Genomic DNA, 25,741 nt, shown 5'->3' with positions numbered 1-25,741 from the left:
CAGGACGTACATTTACGTCCTAAGCATAACCGCGGGCATCGGAGCGATGCCCGTGTCATGCGCGGCTGATCCCGGCTGCTGATCGCAGCCAGGGACCCGCCGGCAATGGCCGACGCCCGCGATCTCGCGGGCGTCCGCCATTAACCCCTCAGGTGCCGGGATCAATACAGATCCCGGCATCTGCGGGAGTTCGCGATTTAAATGAACGATCGGATCGCCCGCAGCGCTGCTGCGGGGATCCGATCATTCATAACGCCGCACGGAGGTCCCCTCTCCTTCCTCCGTGCGGCTCTCGGCGTCTTCTGCTCTGGTCTGTGATCGAGCAGACCAGAGCAGAAGATGACCGATAATACTGATCTGTTCTGTGTCCTATACATAGAACAGATCAGTATTAGCAATCATGGTATTGCTATGAATAGTCCCCTATGGGGACTATTCAAGTGTAAAAAAAAATGAAAAAAAATGTAAAAGTAAAAGTAAAAAAAAAGTGAAAAATCCCCTCCCCCAATAAAAAAGTAAAACGTCCGTTTTTCCTATTTTACACCCAAAAAGCGTAAAAAACATTTTTTATAGACATATTTGGTTACGCCGCGTGCGTAAATGTCCGAACTATTAAAATAAAATGTTAATGATCCCGTACGGTGAACGGCGTGAACGAAAAAAAATAAAAAAAAGTCCAAAATTCCTACTTTTTTAATACATTTTATAAAAAATAAAATTATAAAAAGTGTATTAAAAGTTTTTTATATGCAAATGTGGTATCAAAAAAAAGTACAGATCATGGCGCAAAAAATGAGCCCCCATACCGCCGCTTATACGGAAAAATAAAAAAGTTAGAGGTCATCAAAATAAAGGGATTATAAACGTACTAATTTGGTTAAAAAGTTTGTGATTTTTTTTAAGCACAACAATAATATAAAAGTATATAATAATGGGTATCATTTTAATTGTATTGACCCTAAGAATAAAGAACACATGTCATTTTTACCATAAATTGTACGGCGTGAAAACAAAACCTTCCAAAATTAGCAAAATTGCGTTTTTCGTTTTAATTTCCCCACAAAAATAGTGTTTTTTGGTTGCGCCATACATTTTATGATATAATGAGTGATGTCATTACAAAGGACAACTGGTCACGCAAAAAATAAGCCCTCATACTAGTCTGTGGATGAAAATATAAAAGAGTTATGATTTTTAGAAGGCGAGGAGGAAAAAATGAAAATGTAAAAATTAAATTGTCTGAGTCCTTAAGGCCAAAATGGGCTGAGTCCTTAAGGGGTTAAATTGCAGAGACCCGGCGCGCGCGCGCCCTAAGGAGCGGGGCCGCGCGCGCCGGGACAAGACAGACGGGGAACGAGTCAGGTACGAGAGCCGGGATGCGCATCACGAGCGGGCGCCTCCCGCATCGCGAATCGCATCCCGGCTGAGAGTGATATTGCAGCGCACCCGGTCAGCAGGTCTGACCGGGGCGCTGCGAATGAGAGGATGCTGCAAGCGCTCCGGGGAGGAGCGGGGACCCGGAGCGCTCGGCGTAACAGTACCCCCCCCTTGGGTCTCCCCCTCTTCTTGGAGCCTGAGAACCTGAGGATAAGACTTTTGTCTAGGATGTTGTCCTCAGGTTCCCAGGATCTCTCTTCTGGGCCACAACCTTCCCAATCCACCAAAAATTTATTTTTTTTCTCTGACAGTCTTGGAGGCCAGAATCTCCTTCACGGAGAAGACGTCAGAAGAACCAGAAACAGGAGTGGGAGAAACAAGTTTGGGAGAGAAGCGGTTAATGATGAGTGGTTTAAGGAGAGAGACATGGAAGGCATTGGGAATACGAAGAGAAGGAGGAAGAAGAAGTTTGTAAGAGACAGGGTTAATCTGGCACAAGACTTTGAAAGGGCCAAGATAGCGTGGTCCCAGTTTGTAACTGGGGACACGAAAGCGGACATATTTAGCGGAGAGCCATACCTTGTCTCCGGGAGCAAAAATGGGGGGAGTTCTTCTTTTCTTATCGGCAAATCTTTTCATCCGGGATGAAGCCTGTAAAAGAGAATTTTGGGTCTCTTTCCATATGGTGGAAAGATCACGAGTCACTTCATCCACAGCGGGCAAACCAGAGGGCAAGGGAGTAGGGAGGGGGGGAAGAGGGTGACGGCCGTACACCACGAAAAATGGGGACTTAGCAGAAGATTCGGAGACTCTGAAGTTGTATGAGAATTCGGCCCATGGTAGAAGATCTGCCCAGTCATCCTGGCGGGAGGAAACAAAATGCCGTAAATAGTCACCCAGGACCTGATTAATTCTTTCTACTTGCCCATTGGATTGGGGAAGATAAGAAGAAGAGAAGTTTAATTTGATCTTGAGCTGTTTACAGAGGGCCCTCCAGAATTTAGACACGAATTGGACGCCTCTATCCGAGACGATATGCGAGGGCAAACCGTGAAGGCGAAAAATGTGTACAAAAAATTGCTTTGCCAACTGAGGCGCTGAAGGAAGACCAGGAAGAGGAATAAAATGTGCCATCTTGGAAATTCGATCAACGACCACCCAAACAACTGTGTTACCACGGGATGAGGGCAAGTCTGTAATAAAGTCCATACCAATCTGTGACCAAGGCTGTTCAGGGACAGGCAGAGGATGAAGGAGACCAGCAGGCTTCTGGCGAGGAGTCTTATCCCGGGCACAGACAGTACAGGCCCGCACAAAATCAACAACATCAGTCTCCAGAGTCGGCCACCAATAAAAACGAGAGATGAGTTGCAAGGATTTTTTGATGCCCGCATGGCCTGCGAGGTGGGAGGAGTGTCCCCATTTGAGAATCCCGAGACGCTGGCGTGGAGAAACGAAGGTCTTCCCTGGAGGAGTTTGCCTGATGGAGGCTGGAGAAGTGGAGATCAGACAGTCAGGAGGAATGATGTGTTGTGGGGAGACCTCTACTTCAGAGGCATCAGAAGAACGAGAGAGGGCATCGGCCCTAATGTTCTTGTCAGCAGGGCGAAAATGGATTTCAAAGTTAAAACGGGCAAAGAACAACGACCACCTAGCCTGGCGAGGGTTCAGTCGTTGGGCAGACTGGAGATAGGAGAGATTCTTGTGATCAGTGTATATGATAACTGGAAATTTTGATCCCTCCAGCAGGTGCCTCCATTCCTCAAGCGCCAATTTAATGGCCAGTAGTTCTCGATCACCGATGGAGTAGTTTCTCTCCGCCGGAGAGAAGGTCCTAGAAAAAACCCACAAGTCACAGCATGCCCGGAAGAATTTTTTTGTAGAAGGACAGCTCCAGCTCCCACTGGGGAGGCATCAACCTCCAATAGGAAGGGTTTAGATGGGTCAGGTCTGGAGAGCACGGGAGCAGAAGAAAAGGCAGACTTGAGATGTTTAAATGCGTCTTCCGCTTGGGGAGACCAGGACTTGGGATTGGCATTTTTCTTGGTTAAAGCCACGATAGGAGCCACAATAGTGGAAAAGTGTGGAATAAATTGTCTGTAATAATTGTCGAACCCCAAAAAACGTTGGATAGCACAGAGTCCGGAGGGGCGTGGCCAATCTAAGACGGCAGAAAGTTTATCTGGTTCCATTTGTAGTCCCTGGCCAGAGACCAAGTATCCTAGGAAAGGAAGAGATTGACATTCGAAGAGACATTTCTCCATTTTGGCATAAAGTTGATTGCCCCGAAGTCTCTGAAGAACCATGCGGACATGCTGGCGGTGTTCTTCTAAGTTGGCAGAAAAAATCAGAATATCGTCCAGATAAACAACAACACAGGAATATAGGAGATCACGAAAAATTTCATTAACAAAGTCTTGGAAGACGGCAGGGGCGTTGCACACGCCAAAGGGCATGACCAGATACTCAAAGTGTCCATCTCTGGTGTTAAATGCAGTCTTCCATTCGTCCCCCTCCCTGATGCGGATGAGATTATAAGCACCTCTTAAGTCCAGTTTGGTAAAGATGTGGGCACCTTGTAAGTGATCAAAGAGTTCCGAGATAAGAGGTAAGGGGTAGCGTTTTTTTACCGTGATTTTATTAAGTCCACAGTAATCAATGCAAGGGCGTAGGGAGCCATCTTTTTTGGACACAAAAAAAAATCCAGCTCCGGCAGGAGAGGAGGACTTGCGGATAACCCCCTTTTTTAAATTCTCCTGGATGTACTCCGACATGGCAAGAGTCTCTGGAGCAGACAGAGGATAGATTCTGCCCCGGGGTGGAGTAGTACCCGGGAGGAGGTCAATAGGACAGTCATAAGGCCTGTGAGGAGGTAAAGTCTCAGCTTGCTTTTTGCAAAAAACGTCAGCATAGTCCATATAAGCCTTAGGAAGACCGGATACAGGAGGAACCACAGGGTCATGACAGGGAGTACTGGGAACCGGTTTAAGACAGTCCTTGTGACAAGAAGTACCCCAGTTCTTGATTTCTCCTGTGGACCAATCAAGGGTTGGGGAATGGCGTTGAAGCCACGGTAATCCGAGAAGAATTTCAGAAGTGCAGTTGGAGAGGACCAAAAATTTAATTTTTTCGTGATGGGGTCCGATGCACATTAGGAGAGGTTCCGTGCGGTAACGCACGGTACAGTCCAATCTTTCATTGTTAACAGAATTGATGTAGAGGGGTCTGGCGAGACTGGTCACCGGGATGTTGAACCTGTTGATGAGAGAGGCCAAAATAAAATTTCCTGCAGATCCGGAATCCAAGAAGGCCATAGCAGAGAAGGAGAAGGTAAAAGAAGATATCCGCACAGGCACAGTAAGGCGTGGAGAAGCAGAGTTCACATCAAGAACTGTCTCACCTTTGTGCGGAGTCAGCGTACGTCTTTCCAGGCGGGGAGGACGGATAGGACAATCCTTCAAGAAGTGTTCGGTACCGACACAGTACAGGCACAGATTCTCCATGCGGCGTCGTGTCCTCTCTTGAGGTGTCAAGCGAGACCGGTCAACTTGCATAGCCTCCACGGCGGGAGGCACAGGAACGGATTGCAGTGGACCAGAGGAGAGAGGAGCCGGGGAGAGAAACCACCTCGTGCGAACAAAGTCCATATCCTGGCGGAGCTCCTGACGCCTTTCGGAAAAACGCATGTCAATGCGGGTGGCAAGGAATTTCTCGTGCGGCCAGCACATCTTTAATGTTGCTGGATAGGCCTTTTTTAAAGGTCGCGCAGAGGGCCTCATTATTCCAGGATAATTCGGAGGCAAGAGTACGGAATTGGATGGCATACTCGCCAACAGAAGAATTACCCTGGACCAGGTTCAGCAGGGCAGTCTCAGCAGAAGAGGCTCGGCAGGTTCCTCAAAGACACTTCGAATCTCCGTGAAGAAGGAGTGTACAGAGGCAGTGACAGGGTCATTGCGGTCCCAGAGCGGTGTTGCCCATGACAGAGCTTTCCCAGACAGAAGGCTGACTACGAAAGCCACCTTAGACCTTTCAGTAGGAAACTGGTCCGACATCATCTCCAAGTGCAGGGAACATTGCGAAAGAAAGCCACAGCAAAACTTAGAGTCCCCATCAAATTTATCCGGCAAGGATAATCGTAGGCCGGAAGCGGCCACTCGCTGCGGAGGAGGTGCAGGAGCTGGCGGAGGAGATTGTTGCTGGAGCTGTGGTAATAGCTGCTGTAGCATCACGGTCAGTTGAGACAGCTGGTGGCCTTGTTGCGCTATCTGTTGCGACTGCTGGGCGACCACCGTGGTGAGGTCGGCGACAACTGGCAGTGGGACTTCAGCGGGATCCATGGCCGGATCTACTGTCACGATTCGGCTGGCAGGAGGTGGATCCTCTGTGCCAGAGAGGGATTGGCGTGGACCGTGTTGGTGGACCGGTTCTAAGTTGCTACTGGTATTCACCAGAGCCCGCCGCAAAGCGGGATGGTCTTGCAGCGGCGGTAGCAACCAGGTCGTATCCACCAGCAACGGCTCAACCTCTCTGACTGCTGAAGATAGGCGCGGTACAAGGGAGTAGACAAGAGCAAGGTCGGACGTAGCAGAAGGTCAGGGCAGGCAGCAAGGATCGTAGTCAGGGGCAACGGCAGGAGGTCTGGAACACAGGCTAGGAACACACAAGGAAATGCTTTCACTGGCACAATGGCAACAAGATCCGGCGAGGGAGTGCAGGGGAAGTGAGGTATAAGTAGGGAGTGCACAGGTGAACACACTGATTAAGCCTGCTGCGCCAATCAGTGGCGCAGTGGCCCTTTAAATTGCAGAGACCCGGGGCGCGTGCGCCCTAAGGAGCGGGGCCGCGCGCGCCGGGACAAGACAGACGGGGAACGAGTCAGGTACGGGAGCCGGGATGCGCATCGCGAGCGGGCGCCTCCCGCATCGCGAATCGCATCCCGGCTGAGAGTGATATTGCAGCGCACCCGGTCAGCAGGTCTGACCGGGGCGCTGCGAATGAGAGGATGCTGCGAGCGCTCCGGGGAGGAGCGGGGACCCGGAGCGCTCGGCGTAACAAAGCCTTTGGCATTCTATTCCATAGCTCTTAGGGTGTGTCTAGATAAGGATCAGCTCAGCCTAGCTTCTGGGCTGGTGATTGAGACATTTGAAATTTTCACTTCCTGAGATCCTGACATGCTGCTATGGAGCTTTTGGTGAAACACTCTTTATTTGAGCGATATCTGTCTTAGCATGCACCTAGTATGTTCTGGTTTTAGCCATGGTTATGTGGCATGCTCTTAGTAGATTGTAAGCTGTGATTTTAAGTTTGTTTAGTCGGTTTTAGGATTTGTATATTCTTTCTGTTATGTATCTGTTCACACTGTATTTTCTCTTGTATCCGTTTTCTGTGTTATTGCTCCATAAGGACATTCCTGTGTCTACAGGAGGCTCTGAGCTAGAGATCCCTATTACCTGTCCATGTGGACTTCGTGTATACTGGAGGCTTTCTGAGGGATTGTGATTCCTGTCTTGTGTTCAGTGTGAACAGTGTTCTATAATTATATCCTGTTGTATCTGTTTTCTGAGTTGTAACTAGGGATCCATGTTACCTATCCATAGGGACTCTGTGTCTACTGGAGGTTGTAAGAGGGATTGCGATTATTTCTGTTTAGCAATAGATCCCTGTTACTGGTCCCTGGGGACTTTGTGTCTATGAGGTTCTGGGGGATTATGCTATATTCCTGTCTGTTCCTGGAGTCTGTTTAGACTCATCGGTTTTCCTGTCTGGTGTTTTGAACTCTATTTGCTTATTAGTTCTTTGTTCAGATCTTTGGAGTTTTTTTACATGCACGGATCTTAGAGTATATGATCACTTAGCTAGTGTTTTCCTCTGTGCTTTACCATAGGTCTATATTGTCATCTATGCTTCTCACTGATTTGTGCTCTTAACTTAATACTTTAGAGTTCTATGTTCTTGCTATGTTTCTGGTTTGTGACTGACTGTTTATTAGTAAGTATTTTTAAGCCCACTGCACTTTAACTCAGGGAGGGACCGGCCCCCAGTTGTCGATCCATCATTTAGGGTGGATAGGCAAGTAGGTAGGGAGAGTTGTTTTAGGGTCAGTTTAGGACTCCCTCTCCCTGTCCCCCTGGTCGGTCCCTGACAATTGGTAGTTTCTCCTGCATAAAATAAACCACATGGGCATTACAACATATAGATAACAAAACTAGAACGACATGTATAACGACCATTAATCTTAAAGGGATGACCTATATATGGATGATGTAAGGTGTCACCTTTTATTATGCTATTCCAATGACTATATGACATGCAAGGAAAATTAGATTGCCCACTAGAGGACTGCTTGAAGCTGTCTACATCGGCCTGTGTCAGACAATCTTTAAGAAATTTTCCTTTCCCATAAGCCACTACAGGATACTCAGTGATACCAAGTGTTTTACTCAATAGAACCCAATAATCACGTATAATGTTAGTAATCTTATTGATATTGTTACTATATGAGGAAACAAATGGAATCCTATTACTAGATTTTTTAGGACAGGGTTGTAATATAGTCTCACCATCCATTATAGATAATTCATTTCTGTGGGAGTTTAATAATGTCTTAGGGTAACTTCTATGTCTAAATTTTATACACATTTCCCCTAGACGAATCTTGGCTTGTCTAAGATCAGAAACTACAGTACAATGTTGATGGCAGAAAACAGTACAACTTCAGTAAAACAGACCTTCAACCAACATTCTTGTCCTACAGGTCCATGTAGTGGGACACTGCAATTACGCACTGTTTTTAAATATATTGACCACACATTTGTTGACTTTTACCCTTATTATACTCTTAAGAAAGCTTTTGTGTATGTTTCCATTATTAGGACATTGTTATTACTTTAATTATCTGTTTCGATTTTTAGATGTGGGAAAACTTAAGAAATGTTACATATCTGTATCAATATGTGTCTTTTAGTAATGTTACATTACTTTCCATGATATATAAAATAATACTTTAATTAGGCCACTAACTGACTCTTGGTAAGTTTTTAGGCTGGAAAAGGAACAATATGACCCAATGAGACCCTGACTTGTCATGGTCACACACTGCAGTCATTCACATGAAGTCAGAGTGGAAGCAACGTTCTCTATGATGCGCTGACAAGTTGATAACTTCTGCACATTTTGAATTAGCAGTCAGCCCAGCAACAATGTCACAGCCAGCAAACCAGAAAGACTAAGGAACTCCAGCATACTTCAGACTTTGGAGGACACTATCAATATTTCTATTCCACTATGGTTTCCATTAGGGATGTCCCGATACCATTTTTTAAGACCGAGCACCAGTACCGATACCAATTACTGATACTTTTTTCAATGTCATGTGACAGTTTTTTTTTTCTTCATTAAGGAAACAGGGGCAGATCCAAAGCGTATTTTATGCTGCGGATCCGCTGCTGAAGGACCGCTACGTGGTGTCTTTAGATGTGCCTGCTCGGAGCAGCAATACGCTTGAGTGTTTCTGCTCGAAGCGGCATATTGCTGCTCCGAGCAGGCACATCTAAAGGCAGCATGTAGCAGTCTTTCAGCGGTGGATCCGCAGCGTAAAATACGCTGTGGATCCACCCGTATGAATAGGAAAAAGGGGTGTTTTTAAGTTTTTATAAGAGAAAGGGCTTTTTATATTAAAAAATATATATTTTTTTTAATTTTATTTAAACTTTTTTTTAAAAGGGGGTGATTAAATTAAATCTTTTTTAGTCCACATAGGGGACTATTACATGCAATCTGTAGATTGCATGCACTGATCAATGCTATGCCATAGCATAGCAGTGATCAGTGTTATCGGCGCTTCTTTGCTAATGCCCGCCATGTCTGGCAGCAGTACCAGATCGACGATCGGACGAGCACCAGTCATCCTCACAGCTGATCGGGACACCGCGAATAAACCGCAGTGATCCCGATCAGCATCCCTGAGCTAACCGGCTGTTAATCTCAGGACTTTTAGACGCCGCGATCAACTTTGATCGCGGTGTCTAAAGGCGGTCCCGGCTATGATGTGTGCTCTGCTGCAGAGTGTACTGCATAGCTCAGGAGCAGAGGGTGCAGGCTGCTTACCACAACTCTGTGATACCTGCCGGCGGGACTCCCACGGCAGGTATCAGATTAGGTATCAGGGACATATGCACTAGTACAAGTACTCGTGCAAATGTCCAGTATCGGTATCGGGACATCCCTAGTTGCTATTGGCAATAACCTTTTTTGGCTCCAATAAGTTGAGCCAATCTATAGGGTCTAGTTTATTAGGTTTATAACAGATTGGATTGACTTTTAACCAATTCATGTGCATGTCTATTCTTTAATGATTTCACACATTTGGCTAGATCGTAAATCAAATTCTAGTATTTTCCAACTGCCACCTTAATTTAACTCTAGTACATAACAGCTTATCCCCTATCAACAAAATAGGGGATAAGTGTCCAACTACGGGGCTTCTGACCACTGGGACCCACCGTGATCTTCTGCCCGGCCCCCAAAACTCCTCATGCACTGAGCGACCACCACACGACGTTGTGGTCAACATGCCCCCTCCATGCATCTCTATGGGAGAGCCAGAGATACACAAGCTCTGTTTTTTTCACCTCTCCCATATAGATACATGGCGTGGACGTGTCGACTACCGCAGCTCAGAGCAAAAGAAGAGTCAGTGTTCTGAACACAGGGGCATCAGACAGAAGATCGAGCAGGTCCCAGCGGTCAGCCGCGCCGCGATCAGACACTTATCCCTTATGTTGTGGATAGGGGATAAAATGTTGTGTTCCAAAGTTCCCCTAAATTATTTAACACCAAATATATTTGAAGGGCACATTTTTTTAGGTGCAATATGTTGATACTGAGCTTCCTAAAGGTTATGTTTGGCCAAATTATTTTTATTGTCTCGATGCCTTTGTTTTGTCTCTACAGCTCCTATGTGGACAATGTGGCCCATATTTATCATTGTAGTGTAAGTGAAGCATTTTTTTTACACCTTTTTTGTGTGTGTTGGTAATGTGTAGGAACACAAAACTTATTAAATGGTCGCAGAGCATTTGATACATTTTGTGCAGGTCACATTTTCTGAAATTTCTATCTTCACATACACCAAAAAGCTACACCAAGTCTGGGCTGGTGTAGTTTTAGAGACTTTTCAGTGGCTTTGCGCCTTTTTTACACCTTTTCACAAAAAGGCGCAGTTGATAAAACCCTTCCATATCATGTGTATTGTCAAAATCAGTGGATTGCAACTCAAAATCAGCAGAAATGTGTAAACAAAAAGGTGCAAAAAAGGCGCAAATAAACCCTGCTTGCGCCTTTTTGTGCCTTTTGTAGACACAAAAAACTGTCTAAACACAATGATAAATGTCGGCCTGTATCTCCATGAAAGCAAATAAATAAACTCTCTGTACTCATTCATGGAGTCATTCTTTTTCCCCTTTTTCCACTATTATATGCTACAATGGATAGGTTATCAAAGTAAAGAACAGATTATACCAAGTCCATATGTCATCTATTACCATGAAAACACATAAGGCTGTATAGAAGATATAGAAAAAAAAAAACAATAGGAAACATTAAGTTATGACCTCCTGTAAAGTTGTTCAGTTTCTCATTTATACATTGGGACAATAAAACATGTTTATGGACCCTCTGTTTTCTTATAAGCCGACAAACCCAACGGCTTAAGAAACCAGACCCACAAACTATCCAAGTTTATCTGCATGGCTGCTGGAATTCATACAGCTTCCCATTTCTACAAATCTCTGTTATATTAAAATTATCTTAAGACTTGGCAACCCTGGATATCACCAGGCCTCTTTTACCACCTTACATCCTGACACCAAACTATATATGTTCCCTTCTTACCTTTATAGAATCTTTATGATTTTGGTACCTGGCACTCATTCTATACCTGCTCCCCTTGCTTTGCACATATATTGCCCGTTTACCTATCATGATGGATAATTATGTTAGTTTTTCTGATACTGCCATCATGTATTCTTTATGAAGCTGAATGGTAGATACATATAGATACATTCAATTGCTTATTTCAGTAACCTTACAGCTTTACTATGATCTCCCCATGATCATAGGCATAATGGGGGGGGGGGGGGGTCAGATTATCATGACATTTTCAATGTTTTATTTATTTTTTATTCAGTAGTATGGTGCTAGTGTTTTACACGATGTGTTTTTATGACAAAGCTGTAGTTTTCATTTAGGAGCCAAAAGACAGACCAGAGAAGAAGACTGCAGCAGAGCGGCAGAGGGCAGCCCCATCTTGACTCTTGGGACCCCCAAGATTACACTGAGGAATCCAACTGTAAATTCCAGGAGCTGTGGGTACGTCTCTCTCAATCCAAATATAATAGTTGTTACAGTAGTATTCCCAGCAGTGGGCTGCTAACACACTCTCTTGACAGTAGAGCTCTGGAGCCTGTGTGACTGAAAAGTTGTAGTATTTTAGAGTGACACAACTGTGCCAATTGTCCCCAAATGGGTAATGGTTCAGTGTCTCTACTTAGCTTGATCAAATGAGATTAATTTCTTTGAGATTCTAAATCAAACTCAGCTTGTACGAGGCACCAAAATGCGTTATCACCTTCCTTTGGAGGTGTCATCTCTGTATGCACTATACACATCTACACATATATATGTGACAGGGGTATACCACAAAATATATGATATCCATATTTGTACAATAATCTTTTGGTCAAGTTCTCTGATCTGACCTGGCATAGCCTTTAAAGATCTGTAATGTGTTAGGAAAGATTCTGGTTCCTAAAAGGTATTTTAGGCGTATAGCTGAAGAAAATTGCTTGAGAGGCATAACATGATGCAAAATCTCTTATGGTGCTCTGTAACTATAACACATCATTTATAGTACTGGGGTTTCCTATGGAACAGAGGAACCATTCGGTTTGCTCAAGCTTCATGCCACAACTGCTATAATGGGGAGAACAAGTATTTGATACAAGGCCGATTTTTCAGGTTTTCCTACTTACAAAGCATGTATAGATCTATAATTTTAATCATAGGTACTCTTAATAGACGAAATCTAAAACAAAAATCCTGAAAATCACATTGTATGATTTAAAAAAAATGTATTCACATTTTATTGCATGACCTAAGTATTTAATACATCAGAAAAGCATAACTTATTATTTGGTACAGAAAACTTTGTTTGCAGTTACAGAGATGAAATGTTTCCTGTAGTTCTTGACCAGGTTTGCACACACTGCAGCATTTTTGCCCACTCCTCGGGATTTTGGCCCACTCCTCCATACAGACCTTCTCCAGATCCTTCAGGTTGGGCAATACGGACTTTCAGATCCCTTCAAAGATTTTCTATTGGGTTCAGGTCTAGAGACTGGCTAGGTCACCCCAGGACCTTGAGATGCTTCTTACGGAGCCACTCCTTATTTGTCATGCTGGAAGACCTAGCCAGGACCCATTTTCAATGCTCTTACTGGGGGAAAGAGGTGTTTGGCAAAGATCTTGAGATGCATGGCCCCATCCATCCTCCCCTCAATACGGTGCAGTCGTCCTGTCCCCTCTGCAGAAAAGCAGCCCCAAAGAATTGTGTTTCCACTTCCATGCTTCACAGTTGGGATGGTGTTCTTTGAGTTGTACTCATTTTTCTTCATCCTCCAAACACGGCGAGTGAAATTAAGACCAAAAAGCTCTATTTTTGTCTCATCAGACCACAGGACCTTGTCCCATTGGCAACCTTCAGAGAGGCCTGGACATACGCTGGCTTGAGCAGGTGGCCCTTGAGTGTACTGCAAGAATTGAATCCACAATGGCAGAGTATGTTACTAATGGTTTTCTTGGAGACTATCATCCCAACTCTCTTCATGTCATTGACCAGGTCCTGCCGTGTAGTTCTGGGCAGATCCCTCACCTTCCTTATGATAATTGATGCCCCACAAGGTGAGATCTTGCATGGAGCCCCAGACCGAGGGAGATTGACTGTCACCTTGAACTTCTTCCATTTTTTTTTTTATGATTACGCCAATAGTTGTTGCCTTCTCATCAAGCTGCTTGCCTATTATCCTGTAGCCCATCCAAGCCTTGTGCAGGTTACAATTTTATCCCTGATGTCTTTACACAGCTCTCTGGTATTGGCCATTGTGGAAAGGTTGGAGTCTGTTTGTTTGTGGACAGGTGTCTTTTAAAAAAGATAGAGTTTATACAGATAATGAGTGGAGAACAGGCTTCTTAAAAAAAAAAATAACAGGCCTGTGAGAGCCAGAATTCTTACTGGTTGGTAGGTGATCAAATACTTATTTCATGCAATAAAATGCAACAGATTTTTTTTTAAATCATACAATGTGATTTTCTGGATTTTTGTTTTAGATTCCTTCTCTCATGGTTTAAGAGTACCTATGATATGCTTTCTAAGTAGGAAAACCTTCACAATCGGCAGTGTCTTAAATACTTGTTGTCCCCACTGTACATAACCTATGCTTGTGGTCAGTAACACCTGGGTCCATTCATCCACCAGGGGCCAATGTAACTGCTTCCTTTGTTCTTCCTATAGTTATCAGCTGTGCTCATGACTAGAGATGAGCGAATTTTAGAAAAATTTGATTCTGCCGATTAGCCAAATTTTCTGAAAAAATTAGGTTCGGTACGAATTTATTCGCGGGGAATCTGTATTAAAAATGGCTATTTCTGGCCTACAGAGAGCCTCAATAGGGGTGTAGAACACTTTACCTTGAGGAGACCATATAGTGGCTGAATGACACAGCCTGGAGTTGGGAGCAGCATAAGGAGACCATATAGTGGCTGAATGACACAGCGTGGAGGTGGCAAAAGCATGAGGAGACCATATAGTTGCAGAATGAGACAGCCTGGAGGTGGCGGCAGCATGAGGAGAACATATGGTGGCTGTATGAGACAGCCTGGAGGTGGCATCAGCAGCATCAGGAGTCCTGAAAGTGACCCGGTGACATAGTGGGGCGGTGGGTGGCAATACCAGTACCCGGTGACAAAGGTGGGTGAAAAAGGAGAACTTGGCATCAGATGTGTGGCATCAGGCGGGTGGCAGGATCAGAATAGTAGCTGAGGCAGGTAGGCAGAAGAAACCAGTCTCTTTTGTAAAAGTGTTAGTGTGCACAAGTAAGTATGGAGGATATGTATTACGTAAAACTTAAAGGGGTATTCCAGGCAAAAACCCAACGGTTTCTGAAACTGGAGATGCAGCTCCCGCATAGAATGCGGGTGCTGCAGGGAGATCACAGGTCTCAGCGGCGGGCCCCCCGCGATCAGACATCTTATCCCCTATCCTTTGGATAGGGGATGAAATGTTTTTGCACGGAATACCCCTTTAACTTTTAATAATATTGTTAGGATAAAATATATGTACCCCAAATTTTTGGGAAATCAAACAAAAGGAAAGGTGTGCAAAAAACACCATGTGCCACCTACAGCACCAAGTATTGATGTGATGCAAAGACCTCTAAAAGGTGGAAAGGAACAACGTATAGTTCATTGTAACCTGTGGGGGTAAAAACTTCCCCTGTAAGACCCTACTCTCGCATTATTAATTCCCTTCTTGACAAGTTTTACTCGCCCTGAAAAGGGCAGTCCCACACAGGAAACTCTCCCTATTTCCACCTAAAAACCCTGTGAAATGGTAGTGTTTGTAGGTGGAAATAGGAAGAGGTTCCTGTGTGCGGCCACCCTTTTTAGGGCGAGTAACACTTGCCGAGAAGGGAATCAATAATGCGAGAGTAGGGCCTTACAGGGGAAGTTTTTACCCCCACTGGTTACAATGGACCATACGTTGTTCCCTTCCACCTTTTAGAGGTCTTTGCATCACATCAATACTTGGTGGTGTAGGTGGCCCATGGTGTTTTTTGCACATCTTTCCTTTTGTTTGATTTAAAAAAAAATTGGGGGTTCATATATTTTATCCTAAGAAAAGTTAAGTTTTAGCTAATGCATATACTCTGATGCGGAGGAATGTCTGTAACTGGGGAGCAGCACTTTAAATATATTTTGCACTATCCATATTTGTTAAGGGTTGGTGTGGCACCATGGTCAATCTACGCTGATGCATCAGGCATTGGTGGGTGGAAATCCTGGTGGATCCATGCCTAATTCATCTTGAAAAAAGGTCAGTCTTTCCACATTTTTCGTGGACAGACGAGTTCTCCTTGGGGCTACTATGGCACCGGCTACAAATCAAGTTTGGCTTCCCAGAAGTCCAGCGGATCTTCAAGGTGTGTTGACATGGTCATGTCAAGGTGGTGGCCTTCTGGTTCAGGTCCTGCTCCAGGTCTACCTGCTGCTTATGAGTTGCTTCACTATGCGGGTGAAGAAAGCTACACATCAGCGATGGTAGACTCAGGCTGCTGCTGATGGAGCTGGTACTGCTCCTGCAACCCCCCCCCCCTCCACAGCAGCTATGGCAGTGGAAGGTGAACGCAGAGGGCCCCCCGAGTCAGACCTGCGTGAGGATGGACGATGGCGCAGATAGGCATCGGCCAACTGACTACGTAGGATGTCTCTGTAGTAGGTCAGTTTGTCCTCCCTCTTAGTGGGTGTAAAAAAGGCCCCCATTTGGTGGCAGAAGCGAGGGACAAATAAGGTAGAAAGCCAGAAGTCATCCAGCTGCCGAATGGTGACAATTCGGCGGTCACTACGCAAGCAAATGAGCATGCATCGTGCCATTTGTGCAAGTGACTCGGAGGGACTCCCTGCCTCCATCTCTGATGCATACTGCCTCATAACCCTCTAGCTCCTCTGGCTGCTCCTGCTCCTCGTCTCCTGTCAGATGACTAGAAAAACCATGCATCTCGCAAAACTTAAAATGTTCTCCACTGTGCCCCTCCCCCTCCTCCTCCAGTTCAGCCCTCACAGGGCTCATGCGGCCGTGAGATGTAGGTGCCACTTCACCAGTGCCGTGACCAGCCATCGTTTCCAACACGTGTTGTAGTAAATGAAACAGTGGAATGACGTCATTCATCCCGTAATCCTGGTGACTGACTGATAATGTGGCTTCCTCAAAGTACCTGAGCAAATGGCAGGTGTCACATATGAGCTGCTACTTGTTGACATTGAAGTTACACATGAGAGTCCCCCTATCCTCTTGGATCATCAAGAAATCGGTGATGGCTTTTCTCTTATAATAGTCGGTCCAACATATGGAGGGTGGAATTCCAACGTGTGGAAACGTCTCAAATCAGGGGGGATGCCGTTCTGATGCTGCAGCTCAAGGAGGGTGTGCTTTGCAGTGTACGAGTGGCTGAAGTGCATGCAAAGTTTCCTTCCCATTGTTAGGATGTCTTGCAGATGGGGGGAAAACTTCAGGAACCGCTTGACAACCAGATTGAACACCTGTGCCATGCAGGGCGCATGCCTCAGGATTCCTTGTCGCAGCGCAGACAAGATGTTCTTCCCGTTGTTTAGTTCCACTATTTAGTGACGACGATCTACTAGAGGGACCGGCAGCTACTGCCCAGCCAAAAAGTGGAGGAGTCATCTGCCGCTTCCTCCGCTAGGCGGGCAAGTAGTGATGAGGAGAGTGGCGTGGGAGGTGGTGTTGCGATCGTTCAGCGTTCAGCTTGTGACTGGCCGCAAACTGCCAACTATATAGGGCTGTGACATCACAGGGGTGGCTGGCTGCTGATGGGCTGCATGCTGCATGTGATTCAGGGTCATCCCGCCTACCCCTCATTCATGCCTTCCCAGGATTCCTTGCCCCATGTCCTCACATGTGGATCCTCCATTTTAGATGCCCTGCCCCTGGAGCCTGGACCGCACTAAATGGAGTTTAATGAAGCAATTTTTCCTGAAATTCGTAACGAATTTGGACAACAGAAGGCTTGGTTGGCCTTTTACACACCAACAGCTGATTTATCAAGAAAAGGACCCTTCATTCATAGGACATTCATTCAAGCGAAAATTCTGCCGTAGGAATAGACCCTTGGCTAGGTTCACTGTGGAATTTCTGGGCAGATTTTGTGACGGCGGCACTAGGACCGCGTGGACTACATTGCCGTCTGCTCGGTCCTACCGCCGCCGGCTCGATCTCCGGCAGAAATTCTGCCCAGAAATTATGCAGTGTGAACCCAGCCTTAGGCTTCCAAGTGGTAGGAGTTCAACAGTTTAGCATGTAAAGGCAGGCAATACACCAGGAGTCTAGGACTTACTAGCCTGGCTGTGCGTGCTGAATAGCTTTGCTTCCTCATAAACATTGTAAGTAAATCTAAATCTTGTTTAAAGCAAGTTATTTGAAAAAATAATAAAATAGATAAAAACAGAACCAAATTACAGATTGGAACTGACCTTTATAATTCTAACTTTTAAAATTTTTTTTTTTTAAATAATCCTGTTTTTTTTTTTACACACACACACACACACACACACACACACACACATATATATATCACTAGTCCTACTATTGCCATTTGTTTTCTTCCAGTGCAACCTCATCTATGTGTTTTACTACTCTAATTTGTTCATATGATCACATTGCTGACCTTCCAAATCTTCCAGTGCCTAATGGTTACAACAAGATGACATCATCATCAACCAATTCCCTCCTTCTAGCTCCCACACCCCTCCCCACCCTCCCAGCTCCATCTGCTATCTCTATGGGATCAGGATATGGAAGTCATACACCTCCCTTGAGGCTGTATTCACACATTGGCGACATTGGAGACAGAAACTGGAGTGATTTTCCCAAGCAACCAATCACAGCTCATGTTTAATATCTTAAGGAGCTCAGGTAAAATGAAAGCTTAGCTGTGATTGGTTGCTTGAGAAAATCACTGCAGTTCCTGTCTCAGACAGATTGATAAGTCAGGGCCCTTATGTTTTTTCTTCTTGTGTTTTTTTCTGTTTTTAATGTGATTTTCCCCAAAGAAAGGCAAAAATATATGGTACGATATATGGATATCGTACAACAATTGTGCAAAATTGTGAAATTGATACCAGAATATTTGCAACAACAGCAAATATGCAGTAAAAATTTGTGAAACATTCAGTATTAATTTAACTTTCACCTTATGGAAATATTTCTCTAAAAACACACTTTGAGTAAGAAATCGCATCAGAACTGCACAGTGTGAACTGACACCTTCCTACTTGTGGGTAATCTTCAGCACCAGCAGCCTGATGAAATGACCAGCTGCAATAATCACGTGTGGGTAGGAAAGGCAGGGACGGCACCAAATGCTTAACACAGGCAACAGATAGGCATATAGATAGCCAGCAATCGAAATGGCCGGGTGGAGGTGCTAGGATAAATGAAAGGGTAGGTAGCAATATCAAAAGTATGAAGAAAAAAAAGTGTATATCCGCACTCACCACCGGATTCGGCAACTGGAGCTCCTATCTGCTCCTATAGCTGCAATAATCAAACACCCCAACCAAAGTAAGAGGATTCATAGGGAATGTAGGCTGCACTACAGAGTCACAAATCATGGTGCATTTGTAAACCAAAATGGAACCTTTCCCAGGCCACATCAGCAAAAAGATATAAGCAAAAGGCACAAAAACCTCCAAATTATTCTTAAATATTAGCCTATGCTCCACTATATAGGTAACACATAGTCAATACATCTTTGCATAACGCCCCCTCCTATAGACTTACATTGAGGGGTGTGGCCATGATGTCACAAGTGGGGCGTGGCCGTGACGTAAGGAGCCTCCGGCGCTACACCCTACACTCTAAACGAATGCCGAGTGCAGCAGGGAGATCCCAGGGATCCCCAGTGGCGGGACCCCAGTGATTAGACTTCTTATATAAGATGTCTTGGGGCAGAGTACCTCTTTAATGACGGATGAAACTCTATAATTACTGAGTCTGCAAAGCATTGGTGGCTTTTATGCACTAGGTGCCCCAACGCTTGTCAACCCTGCACCACAGCTTTATGTAGTCTTCTGTGATCACATCTGATAACATTTCTGACTTTCAATAAATGTGTCAAATCCAGGCTCCAGATATACCCAATCTAAATTCACTACATAGCAAAACCCTCCACGGGATATAATTCACAAATACTTGGTGACCACATGGAGACACTTATAGACATAAGTCCATTATACACATAAATATGTCCCAAAATCTTGATTGAGCCAAGAGGAAATATAAGACACAATGCATTAGTTTCTAATAGACCACAAACTGCACTTCTGGAGACAGTTCGAGTTCAACCGATATGCCTCAGCACGGACGATTCAGGATTCCACCCAGGAACCTTGGAGTTCAATCCATCATATAGACACACAATAGAACACGACAGGACAGCGAGTGACGCGTTTCAAGTACACCTGCATTTTTTTTCATATTTCCATATTATAATTTTTCTCTCATTTCACATAGGTACATTGTGGACCCATACATTTATATTTCTATATTATTATTTTTCTCTCATTTCAGATAGGTACATTGTGGACCCAAACATTTATATTTTTGTTGTATTATTTCTTACAGCATGAGACCATAGAAGAAATGAGCATTTTTAATTAATCTGAAATAAATCCTACAGTAGAGGAACTCATTGTTGACTGAACAAATAAATGCAATGTATGCATATGATTGAATACAAATTAAAATTTATTTTGGGTTTAAGAGATACTTCTACTATAATAAATTGCAAAATGAATTCACATTATCTCTCAGGTAAGCAATGAAAAAGAAAACATAATGGGGGAGATTTATCAAAGGATTTAGACAGTTTTTTCCTGTCTAAATTTGTCACATAGAAAGTCGCAGTCTAAATATGTGCGACTTTTTCGCAACTTTTGCTTTAGAGGATTTTTTTGCTTTAGATGATGCATTCTAGTCTATTTTAGATAGAAAATGCATTGGTGCTGAATTTATCAAAAGCGACTTTCCGGCGAAAAGTCGCATTGGCCTAAAGTACGTTGAAATGTCAGACCATGCTGGAGCAGGTTTAAATGTAGTCTGAACCATAGATCCTGAAGTCTGTGCGCAGAATTTATCAAGCGCACAATTGACCGGCCTAACGCTCTGTAGTTTGGTCTATATTGATGCGGGAAATAGACAACTTTGATAAATCTCCCCCAATGTCTCCATGATCGATTAAAAAAAGAATTTTAGAGGAGAAGCAGAGTCTGAGGCTTTGCTCACACACTGTTTCTTTAACCTCATTAACAGCGAAAAATTTAAAAAATTAATAAATAAATTAAAAAAATGAACAAAAGCAAAAATCTGCTAAAGAACAACTGTGTGAACACCAAAACAGCTGAAAATGGTTCAATATAAGGCTCAAAAAACAGTGTGTGAACACCTCCTTCACATGGAGAAAGAGGTATAGAACGAAGCTTCTCTCTATAACCTTGTTTGCCCCAGCTATAATAGCTTGTTTACCATGGAAAAAATAAGAGAAGGTAAAACCAGTGTAATGCTCTCCACACATAGGCTGGCTTCAGTATGTTGCTCAGTATTTTTAGGCAAAATCAGGAGTATGCCCAAAACACAGAAAAAGAGGAATATCTTTACATTATAGAGTCTCTATGTGTGGTGGTTCCACTCCTGGTTTGTTCTAATAATACTGAGCAAAATGCTATGTGTGAAGCCAGCCTTATACAACAAAAATCACAATCTGAAATAGATAAATACATGAACTGGGCTATATACAGGGACGTTACAGTAGTCAGAATAGTCAAATGAATTAAGACGGCAACACATGAGCAAATAAGGTACAAAATCACAACACAAAGGCAGAATCAGGACAGGCAATGGGTCAAATCTAGATAGCGGTGTAGTACAAAGTCAGCAAATGAAGGGATAGTCAAGTCACAAGCAAAAATCAGGTCTCAGAAAGTCAAAAGCCCTATACAAAGACTAGGATCAAAAACTCTGATGTAGGGAATTAAAGTTAATTACAGGCACAGAAGGATATATACAGTAAGTTTATTTATCCTGCCTCTGGGAAGCGTGAGATTCAGGGATGGTTCTTACTGGCCCAGGGCTCATATCTGTTCATTGACCTGGCCAGTAACGCAAACAGCCATGCAATATGCAAGGTCATTATCTGGACGACAGAGAACCCTTCTGAAAAGGTCACACAGAATGCCCAAGAACATCGCCAGTTCACGTGATTTAGACAGGTCCTGTACGTTGTTCTTTATCTTTGTGCTGTATCTTTAAATGCTGTTTAAAGGGTACCTCTCATCAAAAAAACTTTTGATATATTATAGATTAATGTATGCAGAATAACTTTACAATTGCATGTTATTAAAAAATATGCTTCTTTCTATTAAATTTTCCACTTTGAAGAAATGACCACTAGGGGTCTCCCTACCAGTCCTGGCAGCAAGCATTTCAGACTCATGCTGGAGTCCTAAACACTACGAGCTGCCAGTCTGCTTTGTTCACAAAGGAGAACACTCAGAGCTGCCAGCCTGCTTTGTTCACAGCCTGTTTGTCTGTGAACAAAGCAGGCTGGCAGCTCTGAGTGTTTAGGACTCCAGCATGAGTCAGAAATGCTTGCTGACAGGACTGATCGGGAAAAATACAATAGAAAGAAGCATATTTTTCATTAACATGCTATTGGAAAGTTATTCAACATTTATTAATCTAAAATATATCAAAAGTTTATTTGATGAGAGGTACCCTTTAAACAGCTAGGGCAATATGGTCACCACCATATGTTTGTACAAAAAAATGTAACAAAAAAAATGTACAATCAGAAAATAGAAACAATTGTGAAAACAGAAAATGTTTTAGTGTCACCTGTGAGGCCTGCTATAAATGAACCAACCAGGGGTGGGGCTTGTAGCTTGTCTCCTCCCTCCCATTGTATGTGTGCTTAGTCCACACTGGAGGTGACTGAGGAGCAATCTGCAAGTCGGACCTATGGCTGCCGTATTTTGGTTCCTGGTTTTATTTATCTGGCCAGGTAGGTTAGCGGATAAGTCCCGCACCATCTGAGAAACCTTGGCGTGGTGTGCGGGCTCAAGTGTGTTCTTCATATAAGGATATACTGGCTAATGTCTCAGTTTTACATCAGTTTTGAGGGTTAGCTAATGTCATTGTTTACATTAACCACAGCAGTGAAACAACATTGTGATCCATAGGTGCAGGTCCTCCACTCCAACGTAGGTGCACAACTGCACTTGGGGTTGAGCACCTTGTGCCACCTTAGATCACGTCAATGTAATTGTTTGTTTAAAGTCAGTCATGTTTAACGCATCCACATACACATTTATTTAGTGTCAGGATGCCACTGTGGTGCTTGTGACCATTTGCAGGCATCCTCCATTGTATGCAATTTTTGCTGGGGATATCGCCCTTAGCAACAGTTTACAAGTGCAGGACCTCCGCCCCAGCAAAGGTGCACAACTGCACTTGGGGTTGAGTTTCCTGCTATAGCCATTTTCATGCAAATATAAGCCGATATGTCTTTGCTTAAGGCGTATACTAATGCACCCTTTTATCTTGCTGGGTAGCATTAGGGTTTCACCTGTGAGGCCTGCTATAAATGAACCAAGCAGGGGTGGGGCTTGTAGCCTGTCTCCCCCCTTCCATTGTATGGTGTGCCTAGTCCACACTGGAGGTGACTGAGGAGCAATCTGCAATTCGGACCTATGGCTGCCTTATTTTGGTTCCTGGTTTTATTTTTCTGGCTAGGTAGGTTAGCGGATAGGTCCCGCACCATCTGAATAACCTTGGCGTGGTGTGCGGGCTCAAGTGTGTCCTTCATATAAGGATACACTGGCTAATGTCTCAGTTTTACATCAGTTTTGAGGGTTAGCTAATGTCATTGTATACATTAACCACAGTAGTGAAACCACATTGTGATCCATAGGTGCAGGTCCTCCACTCCAACGTAGGTGCACAACTGCACTTGGGGTTGAGCACCTTGTATCACCTTAGATCACGTCAATGTAATTGTTTGTTTTAGTGTCTGTCTCTTTTATGGAAAAAAAACTCCTAGGTGATAAATTCCCTTTTAATGCACAAATGTACTAAAAATTTCTGTTGCTTTCCCTTATATCTATGAAATTACCAGCATTAACTCACAATTGTACCATGGGTATTTAACTCTGAATTCAGTATTGCAGCTCCTTAAATTACCAGGGGATTACACCTATTTATCCGGGTTCAGTTCTTGAAAAGAAGGGCGTGAATTAGTTTACAGACAATTCTTCTTTTGGGAATGAGGGTCACAGTTCTAGTGGTTAAGAGGCAATTCCTACAAAAGTGCTGCAAACCTCTAATATCGGCTTTATGATGTGTTTTTAATGGATAGTCAAGCTGTATAGCGTATAATGACTTGGCCTCTGTGTATTACAGTGCAGTTATTAGAGCTGTGTCTTGCAATGAACCAGGCACCTATGTGCCTATATGTCCATCACATGACCGGGATGGATTTGTGTGCCTATATGTCCATCACATGACCGGGATGGATTTGTAACCTCCCGGAAGTAAATAGCTGAATGTTCAGTTCGTTAGAACTGTAATCAATTGAAGGTATAACAATCAAAAGAATAATAAAGAATAATATATTTTGCTTAAACCGTAATACTACTTTAAGAGATGGTGAAACACATTTTTCGGTGTTTTGTAGTACTATTATGTCACTTAGTTTCCCACACTTGTACTGTTTGCTGTCTTTATTTAGTACTATCCTTAGAGGCATCACTGTACTATAGCTCGCAAATGCTTTAGAAACATCATTCTTTTCCTTGCAAGTAAGTCTCTGGTGGTCTATAAAGGATCATAATGTTAAAAAAATAATTAGGTCTCTTCTGTTATACTCCCGAGTTGTCTAAGGAATGATCACAGTAAGAGGTGACTAATGTTAACCCCTGGGTCTGCCGTGTATATTTTATTGAGCTCTATTTTACATGTGAACCCTTAGAACTGGGGGGGGGGGGAGGAGAGACACTTGCAGGGAACACTAACCTGTTTTACTTATTCAGTTTAAATTACGATGAAAGCAAATTTGTGACTTGTGAAGTGTCAAATTTTGTGCCCCAGATTCTGAACAAATGGATTTTCCAGCTCCCTGAGGAGCATCCACTGCTTTCCTGAGGAGAGTTCAGGGAGGCGCTTCCTATATTTGGCAAGAAGAGGAACCATTAACAGATGAGAAAACATATCTCACCCATCTAATCTGCTCGCCATCAGTTTGCCTATTTGTGCAGAAAGCAGCAATTTCTTCTATAAGCAATGCAAAGAAAACTGTTAAAACCCAACATACTAGCTCTGGCCTTTCTTTTCTTTTATTATTGGCTTCCCAAGACTTACTTGGCATAACATTTTGTTATGATTATTATCTGTGCCAGGTGGGGGAGCACAGATCAGTGTTCTCTGAAGTGGCAACGTGCGGTGCAAATGGCCAAATCACCAGCAACTGGTCGTAACAGCATTATTTATACACATGTTCCCCATGGAGTCCATTGGTGCATTAACTAAGCCAGGAGGCTAGCCCACCCTAGTGGCTTTCAAGAAGCAACTGCATAAAAAAATGTGTACTGAAAAGCATCCTCTGATTTTCCAGTTTGTAAAGAAAAGTCCATCTTTGTCTCAATGAAAAATACAGTAAATATCAGATAAGGAGCATCAGCGTCTCATGTACTATGTTTCCCTTTTTTTTCCTTTTCCCCCTAATCTCAGCATGCTTATTGGCAAAATGCGAATTGGCAAAATGTGCGTGAGCCGCACATACAGCAGAAAGCAGCGCTGTCTGCCTGGGGTTCCGGGATGAGTGTCCTGAATCCTCAGTAGCAGCAGTGGTGGCAGTGGGCCCTTTACCCAGCTGGGCCCTCGAACCAAGTCGACTCGCCGGTCAGTCTGCCCCTGGTAACATCAGACTGTTGCTACTTGGTTGGTATCTGGCTGAAAATGAAAATATGGTGAACCCAATGCATTTTTTTTTTAAATAAATAATTCAAAAAAACGCTTGGATTCCCCATCTTCCGGCCAGATACCAACCAAGCAGCAACAGCCTGACGTTAACATTGTAACTGGCCCTAAATAACACCAGCTTTACAGCCTAGGCACAGGGGCTCCATTTTTGACACTCTGGGTCTGTTGGTACCGGTACTCTTACCGGTATCCCAGTGGCGATGGGTATCGAGGTTATAATTGGTGGTTAATGCTAGCTGTTTTTGGGGCTAACACTAAGCCGCAGCTTCCACTACTAAGCCTGAAAATTTTATGTAAAAAAACATAGGCCCTGATTTACTAAGATTGGAGTTGAGTTTTCTTTGTGGGTTTTAATTTGCCTACAAGTATTTTACCACAGTATTTAATAATGTTTCCCTACATTTTGCTTTTTTTTTTTTTTTTTTTTTTTTACACATGCACTGATCTGTGGGGTTTTCCTCAACTCAAATCCACAAC

At 43.7% G+C, this 25,741-nt stretch overlaps 1 long non-coding RNA gene across 4 annotated transcripts in view; it reads left to right on the top strand.

Annotated features, from left to right (window-relative positions):
* LOC130297470 (uncharacterized) overlaps positions 1-24,942 on the top strand; it is a 122,778-nt gene extending 97,836 nt beyond the window's left edge. For 2 of the 4 annotated variants that reach the window (XR_008849554.1, XR_008849553.1), the window contains exons 4-6: positions 10,333-10,372; positions 11,628-11,748; positions 24,374-24,942. This is a non-coding gene — a long non-coding RNA (uncharacterized LOC130297470). Of the gene's footprint in view, positions 1-10,332; positions 10,373-11,627; positions 11,749-24,014; positions 24,085-24,373 lie in introns of all 4 variants that reach the window. The other 2 variants (XR_008849556.1, XR_008849555.1) reach the window with 2 other exon arrangements.
* The last annotated feature ends 799 nt before the right edge of the window (positions 24,943-25,741 follow it).

This window comes from Hyla sarda, chromosome 13 (genome assembly GCF_029499605.1).
Source record: "Hyla sarda isolate aHylSar1 chromosome 13, aHylSar1.hap1, whole genome shotgun sequence".
Lineage (NCBI taxonomy): Eukaryota > Metazoa > Chordata > Amphibia > Anura > Hylidae > Hyla > Hyla sarda.
Note: the sequence above shows the minus strand (reverse complement) of the source record. Positions and strands in the feature narration are given on the sequence as shown.